The sequence below is a fragment of the Euprymna scolopes genome, chromosome 5 (assembly GCF_053919585.1).
Source record: "Euprymna scolopes isolate OS-2025 chromosome 5, ASM5391958v1, whole genome shotgun sequence".
NCBI lineage: Eukaryota > Metazoa > Mollusca > Cephalopoda > Sepiida > Sepiolidae > Euprymna > Euprymna scolopes.
This window is the reverse complement of record NC_136486.1, coordinates 39,866,759-39,886,462: the sequence shown is the minus strand read 5'-3', so window position 1 is coordinate 39,886,462 and position 19,704 is coordinate 39,866,759. Positions and strand designations below refer to the sequence as shown.

The 19,704-nt window shown below is 33.9% G+C and overlaps 1 protein-coding gene across 1 annotated transcript in view; it reads right to left on the bottom strand.

Annotated features, from left to right (window-relative positions):
* LOC145276570 (uncharacterized) overlaps positions 1–19,704 on the bottom strand; it is a 137,831-nt gene that overhangs the window by 95,583 nt on the left and 22,544 nt on the right. The window lies entirely within an intron of this gene.

Genomic DNA, 19,704 nt, shown 5'->3' with positions numbered 1-19,704 from the left:
ACACGGTATTTGCTAGTTGGTTTTGGACATTTAACTTTGAAGAAGAAAATTCTTACCATAAGAAAAATGGCTTCTGGTGAAGAAAAATGAACCCTTTTTCCCTTTCTAAAACAATTGGTAAGTGAGTTTGATTATTAAATAATTGACAACATTCGCGTTTTTCACTGTAGATTTTGGTAGCAAGTTTTTTCCCATTGCCAAATTACTATTGTAGTAATTAATTTGCTGTTAATCCTCGCGTGTCCAAATATCTGTTGAAATGACGAAGGTGTTCTGCTGTAAAGATTTTACGGATCTTTATTTCAATCACTTTTGGTGATTCTCTGCAGTGATGGTCGTTTCGATTCCTTGTCGCCAATCTGTAGTGTCGTGGAACAACAGTGAAAATAAGAAAAATCAAGTCGAGGTTCGGTTAAGGAACAAGCGTATTAACAATAATGTACAAAGATAGGAAAGCGTGTATATCTGCTGGGCACTCAGCTAGCAGTTGAAGTGCAGTCGCATCTCTCCCCCCAGTGTTGGAATTACTAGCGCTATTTATAGTGCTAATCAGTGTAAATTCCTCTGTTCAAGGAAGGCCGGTATAACAATAACTATGCCGGATTTATTAAAAAACATCTAAAAGAAAAAATAAATAAAAAACGATAATCTTTTCCTGCAGTTTTTGGTGCCACACATAAATCTCACCTGTCTGTTTAAATGTATGTATGTATATATGTTTGTATGTCTGTTTAAAACTTTCGACAGAGGTGACAGATTTTCATGAGATCGGTATCATTTTGAAGCTCGACCATTCGGACAATAAATATCGAAAAATTGACTAAAAGATTAATTCCTTCACTCTCAACTGGGCACTTTTCTACAATAAGGGGTCGCTTTTTTCGCCAATATTTTTGAAAGTCATCCCCTCTTTTCAATTGACTAGCCTTAATTTAAACCTTCACCACTTCCAGTTTGACAATGGATGCAACAGCAAAGACGTCATGTTTTTTTTCACATTCTTTTCCTCTTTCGCAGTACTCGTTCAAGCCTGCCTGCCTACTAATACTTTTTTTTTTCTCAACACACACTTCCAAACACCTGGGCAACGCTGGGCACCAAGGCTAGTCTAATATATAAAAGGCAAAATGTGTGCTTGTGTGCGTGTTTGTATGTCTCGCAAAATCTTTTTAATAGAGGCGATGGATTCTGAAAATAAAAAATTGGTATTGTTTTAAAGCTTCGACCTTCAAACGACAAATATCGAAAAATTGGCCAAAAACATTAATTTCTTCACCCCAAACTCAGTCGTTTTTTACAAGAAGTTGGTTTTTGCATCGACATTTTCGCAAAGTCATCATCTTGGTTGGAGTGACTATGCTTAATTTCAAAGTGACTATGCTTAATTTCCAGTTGTACAATGGAAACATCAGCTAAGATGTCATGTTTTTTATAACATTTCTTTTTTTTCCTTCACGTTACGGGTTCGAGCTTGCCTTCCTACTACCACTTTTTTTTTTTTAAAACCTCTCTCCACTCAGGCTGCCTACTGTTGCTTTGATCCCCATCCCGCTACTACCACTTTTTTACCCCCCCCCCCCGGTTTCCTTACTACACCTACACACAGCACCCACGCTACTACTTCTTTTTTGTACCCCCCCCCCTCCGGGGGGTTCCTTACTACACCACCTCTCCACACCCTGGCAATGCCGGGCACCTCCTTTGCATTACGGGTTCGAGCCTGCCTGCTGACTACCACTTTTTTTTTTAACAACATCTCTTGCCACCCGGGCTGCCTACTGTTGTTTTGATCCTGCCCTGCTACTACAACTTTGGGGGGGGGGCTTACTGCACCACTTGGGCAATGCTGGGCACCCCCGCTAGTCTGAGGGTTGATTAGTCATGCTCTCTGATACCCCTAACCTTAACATTATCCTGAATGGCAATATGATAAAAAAAAAAAAAAATTATGTTTATTTTTGATAACAAAAGTATGGCAGTCATGTTGGGGAAAAAAAGTGAATGCTTGTTCTTTCTTATGCTAGCTAATTAAAAAGTGGGTGGTTATTTAATGTTAAATTTATATAGTAACATGATCATTGAATTTAATGGTTTTATGTGATAAGTCTTTTTTTTTTTTTTTAAATTAGTATCTAGCAACATTGTTTGGATTCAACTAAAATTAATATTAACCCATTTTTTTCGTGATAGGTATTCTCATTAAGTTCACTTCCTCAATCCTAATTTAAAATCTTTCACTTTACTTTTGTTTCTGCCCTATTTTTATTTTCATGACAAGTGTTTGACTGAGCTCCAATCTATGGTTCCCTCGCCAATTCACAAAAAACGCTTGTCTAGCCTAAATAACTATCAATTTCTTCTACTCTCTATCAGTGCCTAAACTTAAATGTGGATCCCATGAATAAAGTTTTTTTTCCTAGAACTGCCCGCTTGTCAAACTCTGTTCTGCCGGTCTGCTTTCCAACCAACTACAATATTTCCGTCTTCAAGTTCAATGTAAACAAGTTCTTATTGAACCGTCCTCGTAAATAATCTAATTATACCAAATTTCCACCACAAACAATTATTGCGCTACTGTCCCAATGACTACAATACATACATTAATCTTCATCTTTGAAACAAAATAATTTGTATTGTGTAGATTCTTTGAACTACTGTTATTATCTTGAACGTTATTTTCTCAACCTCTCGGTCGATGTAACTTCCAACCTTCTTCAAGTGTATCTTGAACTCTGGATTGTTTCTGTGAAACTCTGGAACCTGCGCAGAATTTAGAATGGAACTCTTTATTTGATCTATGGAAGTAGCAAGGACCAATATGGCACAGCAGATAATGTACTTGGTAAAATTCAATTGTATGTTACACTCTCCTGGAGGGTGAAGGTTCAATCCTTAATGCGGGCGACACTAAAAAAATACCAGTGAATGAGAGAATGCAATTCCTGTGGATTAAATACAGGGTTTCATTCTAAGTTCCGTTCAGATTCCCAGAAATACACCTGAAGGAGATTGGAGGTTACACTGACTGAAACATTGTGAAAACAACACTCAAGATGAGAACAAAAGTCAAAATACAACAAATTCTACTAAAAAATTCAGAAACAAAATAAAATAAATTCAGACAATTTAAACTGAGAAGTCTAAACGTTGCCCCCAAAATGTGGGGAATGCTTTTTTATATTAACACCTTGGTTTGACTAATAGTTATAAACTCATAATGTTACATAAGGAAAGATGTTATTTGAACAGAAAAGTTTCAATAAGATCTAGGAGACACAGATGACCCCAGAAACGGAAGTTTATAAAATATTCTGTGCAGAGACAATTCTCTTCTCCCTAGTGACACTTCAAGTTAAGAGGACACATAAAAGGCAGTGTCTCACGTGTAATTAGTTGTAACAAGAGACAAGCTATGTCTGTTTTTCTTGCTCTCTTGCGCATGCAAGCAATCTATCACTTTAAAACAACGGATTTTCTCTCTGTTTTCTGTGACTTCTTTTCCAATTAATAAACTTTCCTAAAAACTAAATATCAGTGTCCAAGTGATTGTATGCAAACACAACCAAGAGATTAGGTTCTCAACAACAAGTATATAAAATTATATACAGGGTGGAATGCTAAAAGTGTCGCCCTAAAGAAAACAACACAACAGCTTTATTTTAAAACTTTTATTGAAAAAAAATAAATTCAGGTAACTTGATTATGTAGTAGAGCTGACATATATTCAATGTAGCCGCCTTCAGCCTCAAATCACCACCTCGATAAAGGTCCAAAACTGAGTGTATGCCTTTTCCACAAGTGGCAGCAGGAGCTCGGTAAATACTCTGCAGATGGCGGCGATCAGGTTTGCTTTGGTGTTGTGAGAGGTCATGCTGGTGATGTTCTCGATGTATGACCAAATAAAGTACTCCAGTAGGCTCAGGTTGGGGGAGGAAGAGGGGGTCAGTGAGAGAAGGGTACAAAGTTATAGAACTCCTGAAGGCAAGCCTGGGTCTCTTTGAACTTGTGGGCCAGCACCGAATCCTGCTGCCACATCTAGGGTCTGCCAGCAGCTACCTGATTGCACCAGGGGATAACTACACTCTTCAGCACATCCAGATACACTTTGGCGTTAACTTTTAAGCTGACTTCGAAGATGTGAGGTGGCATGATCCAACCCTCACTTGAAACCATATCAAAGACCTTAACTGTGGCTGGAAACTTTGTTTTCATCACTTTAGGCAGGTCCTTGTTATTTGTGGCAATCCAGCGATGCATTTTGAGGGTGCTAGCAATGATCCTCTTGTCATGACTTGGATCGGTAAAGAGCATGAGTTGTACAGTGGCGCATTTTCGCTCTCACTTGTTGAACATTGTGTCACTTTCAGACATGATAGAAGGCTCCTATCACTCTTGGGATTTGTACACAACTGGCCAACTAGTAGATGGTCTGCCACAAAAAAAGAAAACTGATTTTCATCAAACGGAAATGGAATCCTGTCTTTTCTATGGCGACAATTTTATCTTTCTATCCTGTACTGAATGAAAATGCAAGCATAGAATACTAGTTTATAGTTTACTAGCATGGGTGCCCGGCGTTGCACAGATATTTGGAGGTGTATGTTGAGCAAACAAAAAAAAAAGGTCAATTTTTTAAAACTTTGACCCCTATTATGACCCCTTAAAATTTATTGTTTTGGGCTCAAATCAAGTTATTAAGTTAGATCCATGTCCAAGGAACCTATATCTAAAATTTCAAGTGTGTAGACCGAAAATTGTCGGAGGAGTTCGGTAGAGTTCTCAAAGGTCAAATCGTTGAACTTTGACCCCTTAATCGCCAAATTTCTGGCCAAAAACCGATCACATCAATTTTCCCAAATCTCAATACCCTGTATATCAAATTTCGAGTCTGTAGACTAAAAATTGACATTTATTGCGTAGGGAAATGTACACAGACACACAGACAGACAGATACTTTCACTTTTATAGATCTATAGATTTCACTTTGGCTAGGAGCAAAGTGTAACATCTGTTTTGATACTTTACTTCATCTTTTATATCCTCGGTTAGTAAAGAATAAATCCTTTTAAACTGAGGTAATTTTATTTTTGTCTCGATCCAGAATGTTTTTTTTGGGGGAGCTGAATTTTATATGTATACATTTTTTTTATACAATGGAGTCACTCCTTTTCAAGGTCCAAAGGCCACTCAAGAATAAAGATTAATGAGTGTAAGGTGGTCACTGAGACGACAGCATAGGGACTGCTAGTTGTGGAAATTGGGTGAAATTTAATTATTTTAGGGGGTGGGGGAGGGACATCAAGAACTTGTTTACATTGGACTTGAAAATGGCCATGTTGTAGTTAGCTGGGAAGCAGGCCAGCAGAACAGTTCCACAAGTGAGCAGTTTTACGAAAGAAGCTTTGTTCATGGACTTTGTGCTTAGATTTGGCACTGATAGAGAGTAGGGGAAATTGGTGATAATGGTTGTAACTAAACGAGTGCTTTTTGTGAAAGTTTGGCAGGGTGGAACTATAGACTGAAGCTCAGACATATATTAAAAAAACGACCAAGTGTCTAATTCTGTCCTCGTGGGGAGGGGGAATAAATAATAGAAAAGTTTTGTTTTTTTTATTTTATTTCACTTTTTACTTACATGAGAAAGTTCTTTTATGATTTAATTGAAAGGAAGAGTCTCAAGTTCTAACTTCGCAAACATTGTGCTTCGATAGATTCTCCACTGACGCCGGAATAAAATGACCCAAGGTTGCTGATTACTAGACTAGTCACCTCTGGGATTTTTACCAAAATCTCTTTAGCTGAGTTAAAAGCCTGATAGGTGCCAGACCAGTCCCCTCTGTGGTTGTCCTGGTAGAACAACCATATTATCTATCTTCATCTAAAAAATTCAGAAACAAAATAAAATCAGACAATTTAAACTTAAAGGTCTAAACTTTGCCCTCAAAATGTGGAGAATTATAATAAGTGCTTTTTTATAATAACACCTATCATGTGACCTAGCTTAGGATCAATGAAAATGAGCTGCAATGGTCAGAGATGCTGTACTTGCTTGGGGCTAAAATGATAGAAGCAAGCCAGCAAATTTGTTTTGCCAAATTTAATAAATGTCAGCCATCTTTGCGTTTGTGCATCTTTAAACTTGTTTGTATTCATTTATTTTGCTTCATAAAATTATTTACTTGAGTTGTTATAACCATATCAATAGGGGAATATTAATCAATTAAATGCTTATTCACAAAATCAAAATAAATAAAAAAGTAAAATCTAGTGGTTTCTACAAAAATACTTTGTGACAACTTTCTTTTTTTTTTTTTTTTTACATAGGCATAACCACTTATGAAGGCTAGAGACCACTCGAGGATAAGGATTAAGAGTGTACAGCAGTTAACTGGACTATATAGTAATCGTTAGTAATGGAAATTTGGTATATTTGTTAACTTAAGTGGAACGGCTCATCAAAAACTTGTTTATGGACTTAAAGACAACCATATTGTAGTCAGCTGGAAAGCAGGAAAACGATCACAAAGCGATTCTCACAAATGCTAAAAAGCAAATGGCTCAAATTGGTTACCCCTCTTTGTTTCTTTGGTTTATTTCGATATGCTTTCTTTATCATTTCCTCAAGAAAGGAAGTTTTCACAGGAAAGTTAGAAAATTCTATAAAACCAAATAGTCAAAAGTTAGAGACACAGAATTCTCAAGCCAGACAGACCTTGAATAGGACTCCAGAAGTCTGCTTAACACCTCATCTCCAAGCCTTTGGTCAGAGGAGGTAAAAAGGACTCAATGACTCACATACAAGCCTTCTCCATTTCATGCAGACATACCTACTCGCTAGCAAGAGTCAGCCAAACAGAAAAAATTACTACCCACTCACACGCATTAACAGGACAAGGTAACCCAACACACGCACATACACAATGCCATGCTGCCAAATACTTACGTACACATATTATTCAACATTTACAAAATGTATGTTTTTAGTTAGCGCTTGCTAACTGGTGACCTTTCTATTCTCTCACAGTTTCATTTATTCCTATTAATATATATTCTTAATTCTTAGCTAAACCCAAAGATACTATCGCTGTCCAAAATAGTTCTACTAAGATCAAGTTTCCATGCCATAATCTACAAAATCCCAGATTTAGAGAACAAAACAGATTGATTCAAGATGTCTACACGGTCACACAAAAGTCCAAGATTTTTATCCTTGACCCCTAAAATCAACTGAGATTAGACCATTCTTATAATGATCTAGTCCCTGTTGATTGCGGTGTAATGTTGTTCCTGAGAAGTTCTAGGAGGTTCATCCTCCTCTGCTTTGCCTTCTCTCTTTGAGAAGGGGTTAGTTTATTGCTAATCGTCTGAGGTGCCCTTACCGGGGAATGTTGGTGGGGCTGCCCAGTCACTTTCTGCAGGTCAGTGTGCCTTCTCAACCCCACTTTCTGACCCTAATGTCACAGTTCTTGCAGTGGGAGAAAACTGAATACCTCCAGACTGTCAATTTCAAGGATGCATATGAATACAACTAGCTGTTCTGTTCTCCTTTTATTTGTCATTTTTTTTACTCACTTTTATCCCAAACAAGTATAGGGTGGGTCCCTGTTATTGTACTTCTGCACCTGGCTAATAGACAAAGGAGCGTAAAAGCTGACAATAAACAAAGTTTATCTACTCCTTTAACAATTTAAATTTGCAGACCAGAGAATTTATTAGTCACCAGCTCTAGGAAGGTTGTCGACTATGACTGAGGAGGCCTCCCTCCCCCATTTTAATATCAGTTTTCTTTCTCCTAGATGGGTGACCTGAGAAGATCTACAGGTCCATCACTCCAAAAAGTGTAACCATGTGCCTGGTTTATACACCAGATATTTCTACGCCCCTGCGTGGAGGGGAGTATTAAGTATCATACTTTAATATTTAATAAAGTTTTGCTCTATTCTAAATAAATAAGCGATTACAGATAGATTTTCCCTCTAACATTAAAAAGAAACCGTGTGTGTATTAAGTATGGTGAGAAAACTAATCCGTTCTAGTATTAATTAGCTTTAAAATATGTGATTAAAATATTAATAAGTACCTGGATATGTAAGAAATACAGAGCAAAGAAATAAAAAGATATGATGGGATTAGATTTACGTAGTTTACATCTTTGCTATCTGCAATCATCAGAAGAAACTTGGAGAGAACTATTTATATCTATGATGTGCCTTTCTATTCATATTGTGGAGGTTCTGTGCACATATCTTTTGTCAAATACAATGAAGATAAATAACATTTTATCTTCTGAGGGCTTTTTCTAAACGTCCGTGACCGAACGCTTACGCATATTTTGTACCACACACACACACACACATTGCATGTTGCAACATTTTTAATACTTTTTTCAAAGTAAAAATTATTTTATTTGTTGACTAGCAGGCCGCCCGGCATTGCCTGATCATAAAATACGCTTAAATATGATATTTTGATTAATGCAGATTTTGTATTTATTATCATATTTTTTTTTTTTTTATATGGAAGTCACCACATATCAAAGCCCGGAAGCCACTTGGGAATAAGGGTTATTGCGTGTACAGTAATCAATGGGATAGCATCGTAGTAATCGTTAGTATTTGAGATTTGATAAAGTGTCTTACTTAAAGGGGCAGTTCATCAGGAATTTGTTTATGTTGGACTTGAAGACATCCAAGTTGTAGTCAGTTGGGAAACAGGCAGACAGAACAGAGTTCCACCAGCGTGCACGTCTAAAAAAGAAGCTTTGTTCATGGAATCTACGTTTTGGATTTGGCACAGTTAAAGAGTGGGGAAAATTTTTGACAGTGGTTTCAGCTAGACGGGTTTTATCATGAAAGATCGGCAAGGGGGACCAGGGATTGGAGCTCAGACGAGCACTTGCCATGGAAGTAACAATAAAACAAAGACAGGATCGCTACGTCTCTTCTGTGGGAGAGAGGTTGCAGAGAAGAGAAAAGAGCATCCCCCACTAAGTCACAAAGTCTATTTTGTACTCTGTCAAGGCAGGATAGAGACGGAGTACTCCTGCCCAGATGTGGCAGCAGTACTCCATCCTTGGACGTACTTGGCTTTTATATAGATAGAGAATTGCATCAACAGTGAGATATCTTCTGGAGCAGTAGATCCTACCATTTTTCCAGCGACCTCGGCAACAGACTTGATGTACGTGTTCCATTTCAGGTCAGGAGTAAAGGTCAATCCCAGAAACTTATTAAAACATGGAGCCTCCCCTAGACAAGAGCCATCTATTTCAATTGATGCCAGGTGGGGATCAGAGTGTTTATGATGTAAAGATAGGAGCTTGGTTTTAAATGCATTAAAAGTAACCAGCTACCACTTCCCTCACTGTACCGTGCGCTCAAGATCAGAGGAGAGAGAATTAGAGAGAACTTTGTCATTTACGGCCTTAGATGTGTTGCCATAGATGGTCGTGTCATGAGCAGAGATGTCAATGAATGATTTAAGTATGTGTTTTGGGAGATCATTGATGTAGATCAGGAAGAGAATTGGGCCCAGGATCGACCCCTGAGGGACTCCAGCATTAATACTGAGGGCCTCTGATTTCTGCCCATCAACCACTACGCTTATGAGCCTATCAGAGAGAAATGATTTAATGATTGAGAAAACATTTCCAGTGATACCGTAGCTGGAAATCTTGTGAAGTAGGCCCTTATGCCATACCTTATCGAAGGCCTTTGATATGTCAACTGCAATTGCTCTAGAAAGGAAGCCCTTGTCAAGAGATTCACTAATCCTATGAGATAACTGTTAGCACATCTGCTGTAGATCTTGGATCCAATATATAGAAATGATTTAAAAAGTGAAAAAAAATTTTAAAAAAAGACTCGTGCGCCACCACCAAGAATCGAAATCAAAACGTTTAGCTTGCGATTTACTTCCCCTTTTGATGTTAATGCCTGAGCTATGAACACATCTTTGCTGCAAGGCTAAAAATTAAGACACCAGCCAATAGCTATTACGTTACACATGCCGTCGTTCAACCTTCACCTGGCTAATTCCATTTCTTTAATTTTCACACTTTTGCACCAATTTTCCCTGGCTAAAACCCAAGTATAAAGTTTTGCATGTGTTCGAATACCCTATATGTTAAGTTTCATGTCTTTTGTAGGCCAAAAACTGACAAAGGAGTTGAGCAGGCAAAATTTCTTAAACAAATATATATATATATATATGCACATACATAAATATATACAGAAAGAGGTTTGTGTTTACTATAACCTTTTTACACAAATATTACGCAAGTATAAATCATGTACAATATCTGCATGAATATAATTACATGTAATAGTTGACTGAAGAAAAAAAACTGAAAAAACTAAAAGGGAATTAATTAAAATAAATGTTCAAAAGAATATGCAAATTAGCTAGATCTTCTGCAGATGAATGCAATTTCATGACCCATATATAACAATGTTGTATTTTCTTTTTAAAATAAATAGAAAAAACAAGATTTTTAATATGAATATCAATAGACAAAAAAAAAAAATAAAATAAAAGTTATAGGAGTAAAGATTGATGATTATTGTTCTTTTGTTGGCTTTGTAATTGTCATATGATAATCCATTCGAACAGGACCCGCCACAATACATTGTAAACCCTTCTCCTCCCCGCATGACCATCTATAAATATAATTATAGAATCATTTCTTTTTCAAACTATGTACAAAGAAATTAATTGCTTTTTTTAAGCTTACCGCATGTCACACTTAAAAAAAGAAAAAAACATACATCGAAATAAAAAAAAAACAAGCTGAGTATTTCAGTTGTAACTGTCAACTTTTAACACAACACAAAAAAAATGGTTCATATAGTTGCGAGCAATCTTTACAGCACATCACAGAGGACAACTTTTGCCATTATGCTACAAGCGCTACAACCTAAAATCATAAATGAAGTAACCAACCTTTTCAAAAATATCCACAATGAAAACCAACCTATTTTGTTATATGTTATAAATTCAAAATTTCCACAACCTGGCAAATACTGGTACACGCTAGCAAATTTAGATTTGCAATTACAGATTATGATTCTAATTTTTTTCCTTTGCTCTTTATTCTAACACTACACTAAGTTTACTGTTTTATTTCGCTACAGTCGAATTTGTGTAGAACAATAAGAAAATCATAGTGAACAATGCATTCAACAAAATTTCACACACATTTCTAGATACCTATATCTAATAAGTTCAAAAGAAAGGACACACTTATGGAGGTATTTTGGTGGTCAAGTCACTAAATAGAGATTAGCTGGTTTCCCGGCATAGCCCAGGATGTTATATAGATTGACTGAAATACATGTTCTAGCTGGTTTCTAGGCGTTGCCAGGGATGTAATATAGACACATTATGTTGTATATTACCTGTTCTCTTCTCCCTAAGGTAAAACAATTTCATACACATGCTGTAAATTACCTATGCTAGGGATAAAACATGAACAATACCAGTCCTAGGGTAGATAAAACAAATAATACATAGAGATGAAAGATTCCTCTCCCCTAAGAATAAAACATATGTTTAATATCTGCTTTTGTTTTTTCATTGTTTATACGGTCCCGAGCAACTGTCAACTTTTAACACAACACCAAAAAAAATGGTTCATATATTTGCGAGCAATCTTTACAGCACATCATCTCCAATCACAGAGGACAACTTTTGCCATTATGCTACAAGCGCTACAACCTAAAATCATAAATGAAGTAACCAACCTTTTCAAAAATATCCACAATGAAAACCCACATGACACACTAAAAGAAGCAATCATCAAAAAGATGAGGTTGCTTTAACATAGAACTCTTACATACGATCATGTGTGATATGATAGATATCAATATGATCACTGATCTATGTTATCGACAACCATTGTAATCTGTTGTAATCAATGTGTGCATGTATGTATAATACGGGTCTTATTTCTATTGTTAGCTTAGGAAACCTGATTCCATCATCTTTAGAGACAACGAATAAAAGATGAAGAAGCTACACCTGCCTTCTGTCCTCATTCCAGGGAACTTATCATATATGGCTAGTGGCAAAATGCTGTCACAGTTATTACAACATATGAGCAAGTATTTGAATTGAAATGACCATGCAGAGTCCATTTCATTTAAATGGTTCATGGTTTGATAAGCTTCCTATTTCAACAGCGCAAATTTTTCACTCCAATAATAGAAGATACAGTGCTTATCCAGAATTCCCCCGTATATTAAAAAGCAAAAATAAAAACCATCTGTATGATATATGTACTCCTGACGGAAAGAAAATATTGCATTCTAAAAATCGCATAAATTGATCTAATAGTTTTATTTTTAGATAAAAAAATCAATTTTATGGTTAACTGAAGAGCGAGTGTCTTGCAATACCAGTTTAAAAGCCATCTCAAGAACTGACTACCTAGCAACAGCATTTTAAAAGCCATCTCAAGGAAACTAATTCAATATAATTCAAACTTGCGAGATTTGTTTTTTTAAATAATACGGTAGAGTTTGGAATGTCTCCAGAAATGCAAATCAAAATCAACCTTGTAATGCTTACAAATTCCCATTAATCATTTAAAAATGATTTTCATTATAAAAATAAAACTACTTGATCAATTTACATAATTTTGGGAATATAATATTTTTTCGTCACGGGTAGATTTGCAGAAACACATGACTGCCAGCAAAAAAAAAAAATACTCATTTTATTTTAAAACTACAAATACAATTTAAGACTAACAATAAAATGTCATTGAAAATCTATGCAAGATATGCGAGATTTTTCATCTCTACACATTGAACCTGCTTACTTTATGACCCGAAACCAAAGAATATACAAACAAAACAATAACATTCGTATTATTTGGATTTTTCGGACTACTGTTCTTATCTTGAGTAACTAAAACATTGTGAAAATTACAATGTAATCTCTTATCTTATTCAGGTGAATTTGGTGATTTTCTCTCCCTCTCTTTTTCTCTCTCTCTCTCTCTCTATATATATATATATGTAGTAATAGATATATTGATAAGTAGTAAAATTGTACATCAAGAAACGAAATAGGTTTAAGGCTCCTAAAATTCATACTAAACTTGTCCGCAATGGCATAGTGAATTAAGTAAAATTCAGTTAAATACACAGTACATGCAACACTCAAAATACAATTGTGAATTACTTAGGATTTCTAATAAGTCATGGCAGAAGGAACGCATGCTAACCCTGTGGATTAAATAAAGAGTTCCATTCAAAATTCTGTGCAGGTTCACAAATTCGTCAGAAAGATTCCTGAGTTCAACAAGACACACCTGAAAAAAGTCAGATTACATCGCCCGAAACATTGTGCAAATAACACTCAAAATGAGAACAGTAGTCCGAAGAATCCAAATACAAATAATTGTTATCTCAAAAATTCAGAAACATAAAACACTAACAATTTTCACACACATTCTTATATCAAATAATCAAATGTTCAGTTTTGCTGAGAGTTTAATTCTCATATTTTAGTTTGGGTAATATCCTATTTTAGTCACCCCAAAACAATTTTTTACTTAATGTGTTTTGTAAAAACAATATATACTACTAAAAACACTAAGTTATAGCAAGCTTCATGATACACAATTAACATGAGAAACCTTGGCTGAAAAACTATAGTCACCATCTTTACAAAAAAGTCGAGATCAAGGCCAAGAAAAAAGTATTTTACCAAAAATGGTAAAATATTTTTCCTGCTTAAAAAAAAATAAATAAAAAAGAGAAAGATTCCGTCCTTAAATAGAAAACTATTAAGTACGGGCAAAATTGGGCGGACAAAGATAGGGGGACCTAGTTTTGAAAGCCGATTTATCATAATTCTTTTGTAGGTTTCTGACTACTTCTTGATTGTATTTGAAAGATTAAAGGCTAAACTTAATTTCCAAAAGGAAAAAATATTTGTACACATGAAAAAAAAAAAAAGTTATGAAAAATGTTTTCACGGCGAGCTAACCAATTCAGCTAAATTTTGAAGTTAAATAAATTCATTGTAAAAATCCTTTTAAAAGATAAATATTATTTTTCTGGGTCTATTTCAAAGATAATTAGTAAAGTCCTAAGATATTGAATTAAAAAAAACAAAAAAGAAACACCTTGTTTGTACAAAACATAAATTAATTAGCCCAAAAACCAGAACGATTCTGCTGTTTGCAAAACGCAACGAACAGAAGTTTCATAAACACGGAATATATGGAAACCCAAAATTACAGCCAGTCGAAAGACTGTGAGAATGACGTCATCTAATTAAAAGGCAGGAAGGGGGATGCTAGTTTTCTTTTTTTCCCCAGACGCGCATCCGTACATTCCTATTCTGAACGTTTGTATAATTTTTTCCATTTTTAATTTAATTATTTTTCAATGTTCCTGTTTTTAAATTAATTTTTTTTTATTATTATTGTTTAATATTATATAAAAATTATGTTACGCCGAAAGTTTCACATTCTTTTGAGTAAGGAAAATATTAAAATCTTACATATAAAAATTATGCGAAACCTGTAATTTAAAAATAAAAAAAACAATGTAGAAATATTTTTTGCTATTATAATTTTTTTTGTGTGAAAATATTAAATAAACAATGCTTAATTCAATGATAATATCGGTAGTTCGAGAAATTCATTTTTCTTTGAGTTATATCGAATTCATTAATGTAGACTTTAGGGTCTTTTATCGTAATGTTCCTGTAAAAATTAAATAATTTTTTTTTTTAATTGTCATATTTTACGATGCTTTATTTTCATTAAAAAAGCAAAAATAAATTCCTTTATTTTTTTTCATATTACTGAAAACCATAACTTTAGTAAAGGTATTTTTTGTTTAAAAAAAATAATACATTTCGACTAAAATTTAAATAAAAATAATGGGTTCAATATATTCCGTGATCAATACAGAAAATTTCATTAAAATTGGTTATTTTCCTGATTTTTTATGTAGAGGGAGTGGTCAAAATGTTTATTCAGTTTGAGCATTGCCATTCATTTTGCACGTACCTAAAAACTATGAACTCGAGTTATATGCCCTTAGCTTCTTTGTCGTTGTTTACGATATCGAAGTTTTGCGTGTAAGATGAAACTTGCTATTTATTTAGTGATTTTAATGTGATCATTGTAAATCTGTAAATTTACACCCTTAATCAAATCACCCCTCCCTACACAAAAGAAGGATTTTACTTTTTTTTCTTTTTTTTTTTTAGACGATGACGTTAAGCACTAAAAAAATTGATTGGTTAATGGTTAGCCGACTTAAAACGCTAGAATGATCTGGAAATGAAGGATCATTTTATTTTAAAGTTACATACGAAATTAATTCCTTACTCTTAACTAGTTTTGTTGTTTTTCTTTCCTTTCGCCAAATCTTTCAGGATGTTCATATATGTAATAATCGCCTCAAAAACACAGAATCTTATTTGGAGGTGGGGGTGGGGTAGCTGAGGGTGTTGACCTATAATACATTATCTTCTTGTCTTGTGCTAAAACATGGTTTCAGTAAAAACCAAGTTGTTTGCGAGTTAATTTTAATAACTTTAGTAAATTTAAATAATTTAGGTGACTGAACTAGGAATTAACCAGACGTTGATTAATATGAAATTAATATTTTAATTTTTATTTAAATATTCAAACCTAAAATTCAAGTTTGTTTGATATTTGCTGTATTGAACTTTAATGAATGATAAATGGTTACCTGGTTGCTTGTAGGGATGCTGTTGTATGATGAGGACAATGAACTACTGGAAACCCACTTCCCAAGTACTGATATTTTGCCCAGTTGATGCAAATGGCGATGAACAGTCGATCGCGTAGATTTTAATTGCTTAGCAAGTTCTTCGATTGTAACAACCGGATTCCTTTCAAGTGTGGCCAACAGAAGGGAATCATTGAAAATAACAGGGCGCCCTGGGCGTTGATCAGTAGTTAAACTAGTATCACCGGCTCGAAACCTTCGAAACCAACGTTGGCATTTGCGCACATTTACCGATTCCTCCCCATAAGCATCTTGGATATTTTTCGCAGCTGCAGTGGCGTTATTAGCTTTCTGAAATTCGGAGAGTATCTTATACCTAACGTGTTCTTCCATCTTTCTATTTTGGAAGTAGGAGTGGTAGTTTTTACTTTTTATTTTTATTTTTTTATTTTTACATCTAAATAGTTTTTATCTTATTAATTTATTTATAATCTTAAATTAGACTGGGAGAGCAAAAAACGATTAATACGTTTAACTGAAGAAAGACAATTTTCTATCTTAGGAAACTACCTCGTGTATTTTTTGTTTTTGTTATTTTCGCAGGTATCGCTGGTGCTGGACGCTCATTCATTACAAAATATATTTTAAATTAAAATGTTATATATATATATATATATATATATATATATATATATATATATATATAAACACGTTTTAGGTTTTCATTGTTGTCGGTCTACTTATTTGTTAAATTCCGTTTAAGTCCCCGCGTTTGACTAAGGTTATCATCAGGTTCAAAAGCATTCACTTGAAGGTCGGAGATGACATCGGTCGAAATCTTGTGAATATAACAATCAAGATGTGAATAATGAACCGATTAATCCAAATAAATATTTATTAACAATAATGTACACACATACACAATTGGTTGATTAAAAAAATAAGAATTATCAATGATCGTTCAATGGTACACTTTAAATAAATAACAAAAATTATGAGAAATTAAGGTCAGTTTAAGTCACACTTAACTCAGTCGCTTCCTCGTCATGACTACAAATTTTAATAAGTAAAAAAAAAAAAAATAGGCACTTCTACAGTATGCAGACGGCGGCCATCTTTTTTGGCACGTTTCACTAAACTGTTGCCAGGTGGTGCTGGTGCTTCTTCTCGATTGCTGACCCTTCAATGTTGCTTTAATTTGAAAATGTTTCATTTAAATTATTAGTTTGAAAAAAACAAAAAACAAATAAATACTTGATAAAAATCTAATATTGCTTTCATTACACGGACCCTACGTAAACAGGTTTGAATTTAATGGCTGCTCCCTGAGGTTTTCTTTCACTTTCTTCGTATATATCTCATACACTTTCTTTTAATTTCGAGCGCGCGTTTTATTTAATTTTATTTTTTAAACTTTTTTATTTCCTTAATTAAATTTGATTCATACTTTTATTTCGTGCTTGTTTTATTTTATTATATTTTTTTAAAAAATTTCCCACTAAATATTTATATTTTGGTGCTAGTGCAGGCAGGACTGCAGGAGTGCAGGAGTGATCTGATCCGCGCTATTTTTTTTAAATCGTATTTCCAAGTTTAATTAAAGTTTTATATCTTGTTTTATGCAATTGTAAGGTTGAAGTATACAATAGGTACAAAACACCCTCCCCTCCCCATGTTAAGAATGGCTTTTTAAATAATAACGTTATTATTTACGTCCGGATCACTCTGCACTAGTACCTTTATTTTTTGTTACGTTTAGTTTTTCATACATATTCATTTCAAATAATGCTTTTGGCTTTTTTTTTTTTTTTTTGCCTCGAATAGTACTTTCAAAAAAGTTTCCGTGATTAAATAAATGGTACTTGTACAGTTTAATCAAGACATTCAAAAATGAAAATATCGAAAAAGGTTATATTGCACGTCTGAAAAAAAAAATCACTTAATTTCATCAAGTAGTTTTTTGTTTTTGTTTTTCGGCGCTTTACATGGAGTTATCTCTCGTGGAGTATTCAACAAATTCCATAATGGCTGACTTCAACGCGCTCTCATAGGAACGTGTTTTTCCGATGTAAAAAAAAAAAAACCCTACTCTATCAAATTAAATTAAATTTTTTTCCGGAGATCTTCATTCCAAAACGGATACGTACAATATAACCTTTTTTCGATATTTTCATTTTTTAATGTCTTGATTAAACTGTACAAGTACCAAATCAATTTAAAATAAAATAAAAACAAGCACAAAATAAAAGTATGAATCAAATTTAATTAAAAAAATAAAGTTTAAAAAATAAAATAAATACACGCTCGATTAAAAAAAAATGTATGAGATGTATACGAAGAAAGTGAAAGAAAACTTCAGGAAGCAGCGATTAAATTAAAACCCGTTTGTGCAGGGTCCACGTTCCCAAAATTGTTTTATTAAAATTATATTTTCTTACGCAGACTTGACTTGAATGAATGTTTTTATGCATATGTTTTGATTTTCAAATATTTTTCTGTTCGGAAAAAAAAAAAAAAAAAAATTCTTGTTTGTTAATTATTTGCCGCGTTATTTGACCAAGAAGAAATTGGAGTTATCGTTCCATAACAATGGTTGCCGTCTGCATACTGCAGAAGTGCCAAAAATGCTTTAAAAGGAGAAAATAAAAATAAAGCCTTTTAGTTTTGTCCGTTTAACATATTTAACATGGTTCACCCATTGGTACAAACACAAATACTACTATTACTTCTACTACTACAACGAAAATTTCCTTAATTCTTTCTTTAAAAAGCTGTTTGGGTACTTATGCACCTAGGGTACCGCGCTGAAATAATAATGTTATTTAGAAACCCATTCTTAACACGGGGAAGGGAGGGTGTTTTGTAACTATACTCTACTTTCACCTAACAATTCAATAAACAAAACTATCGCAAAAAATTGATTTAACTTGACAATACTGTTAAAAATATGCACCAGCACCATTGTTTGGTTTTAAAAGTTAAATGATAAAACTTCAATAATGCTTACATAGCAACAAAACACCATTTCTTAGAGAACAACAACAAAACAAAATCTAATTAAAGTAACTGCTGTCGCAGTAATAACGTAGCTTGCAAATTTGCAGATAAAATAGAATAAATAAATGCTCGCAGAAACTTTCAAATACTGTTAAGCTTTTAAAATGATTTTTAAAAGATAAAAAAAATTTTTTTAATAAAGCCAACATTTAGGAACGCATCTGAGTAACAATAACGGCAAAAAATGAAAAAGAAAAAAAATGCTAGGTAATTATTATTCGGAATTTAAATTTTTCGCACAAAGAAATTTGTTACTGACATGACAAGTTAGGTAATTAATGACGTTTACTTGAAATTTTCCCTTTCTATTTTTGTAATTAAATAGTTGCTAATTGGAGATCTGATCCAAATTTCACCTTGCGACCTCCTCCGTCGAGTCGATATCTGCCGGATCGCCCTTCTAAACAAGCTCGGATGATCTGTTCTTCTTGAGACTTCCAAATCCGAATCATCTTTGCATCAACATTAAAATGTCGTGCCGTCTCGGAGATTGTGCGGTTCTTCGAATAATTAACTGCCTCTAGCTTTCGTTTCAAGTCATTTTTGCAGTGCTTTCTACCCCGTCTGGAAGGGTTCGGCATCATATTTAAAAAAAATCTAGCAACTGTAAATGGCTGTAATAATTGTGTTGGTAAATAATAATAAAAAAAATCCAATTGTATTTGATTTAGGAAATTATTACTGCGAGATATTTAAATATTACCAAGGGAGGTAACTATTATTTTAAGACAGCACTAACAACAATAACCCCGGCTGCTAAAATAATAAAGCTATTATTTCCTTCTCACACAAAAAATTAAAAATAATAAAATAATGATGTTCGTCATTTAAAAAAAAAAAAAAGTTTAACTATATTTTTAATTCCTCATTTAACTTTAAAAACGTGTGGGTAAAGACCAATAAAATGTATTTTTTTTTTTTTAAATAA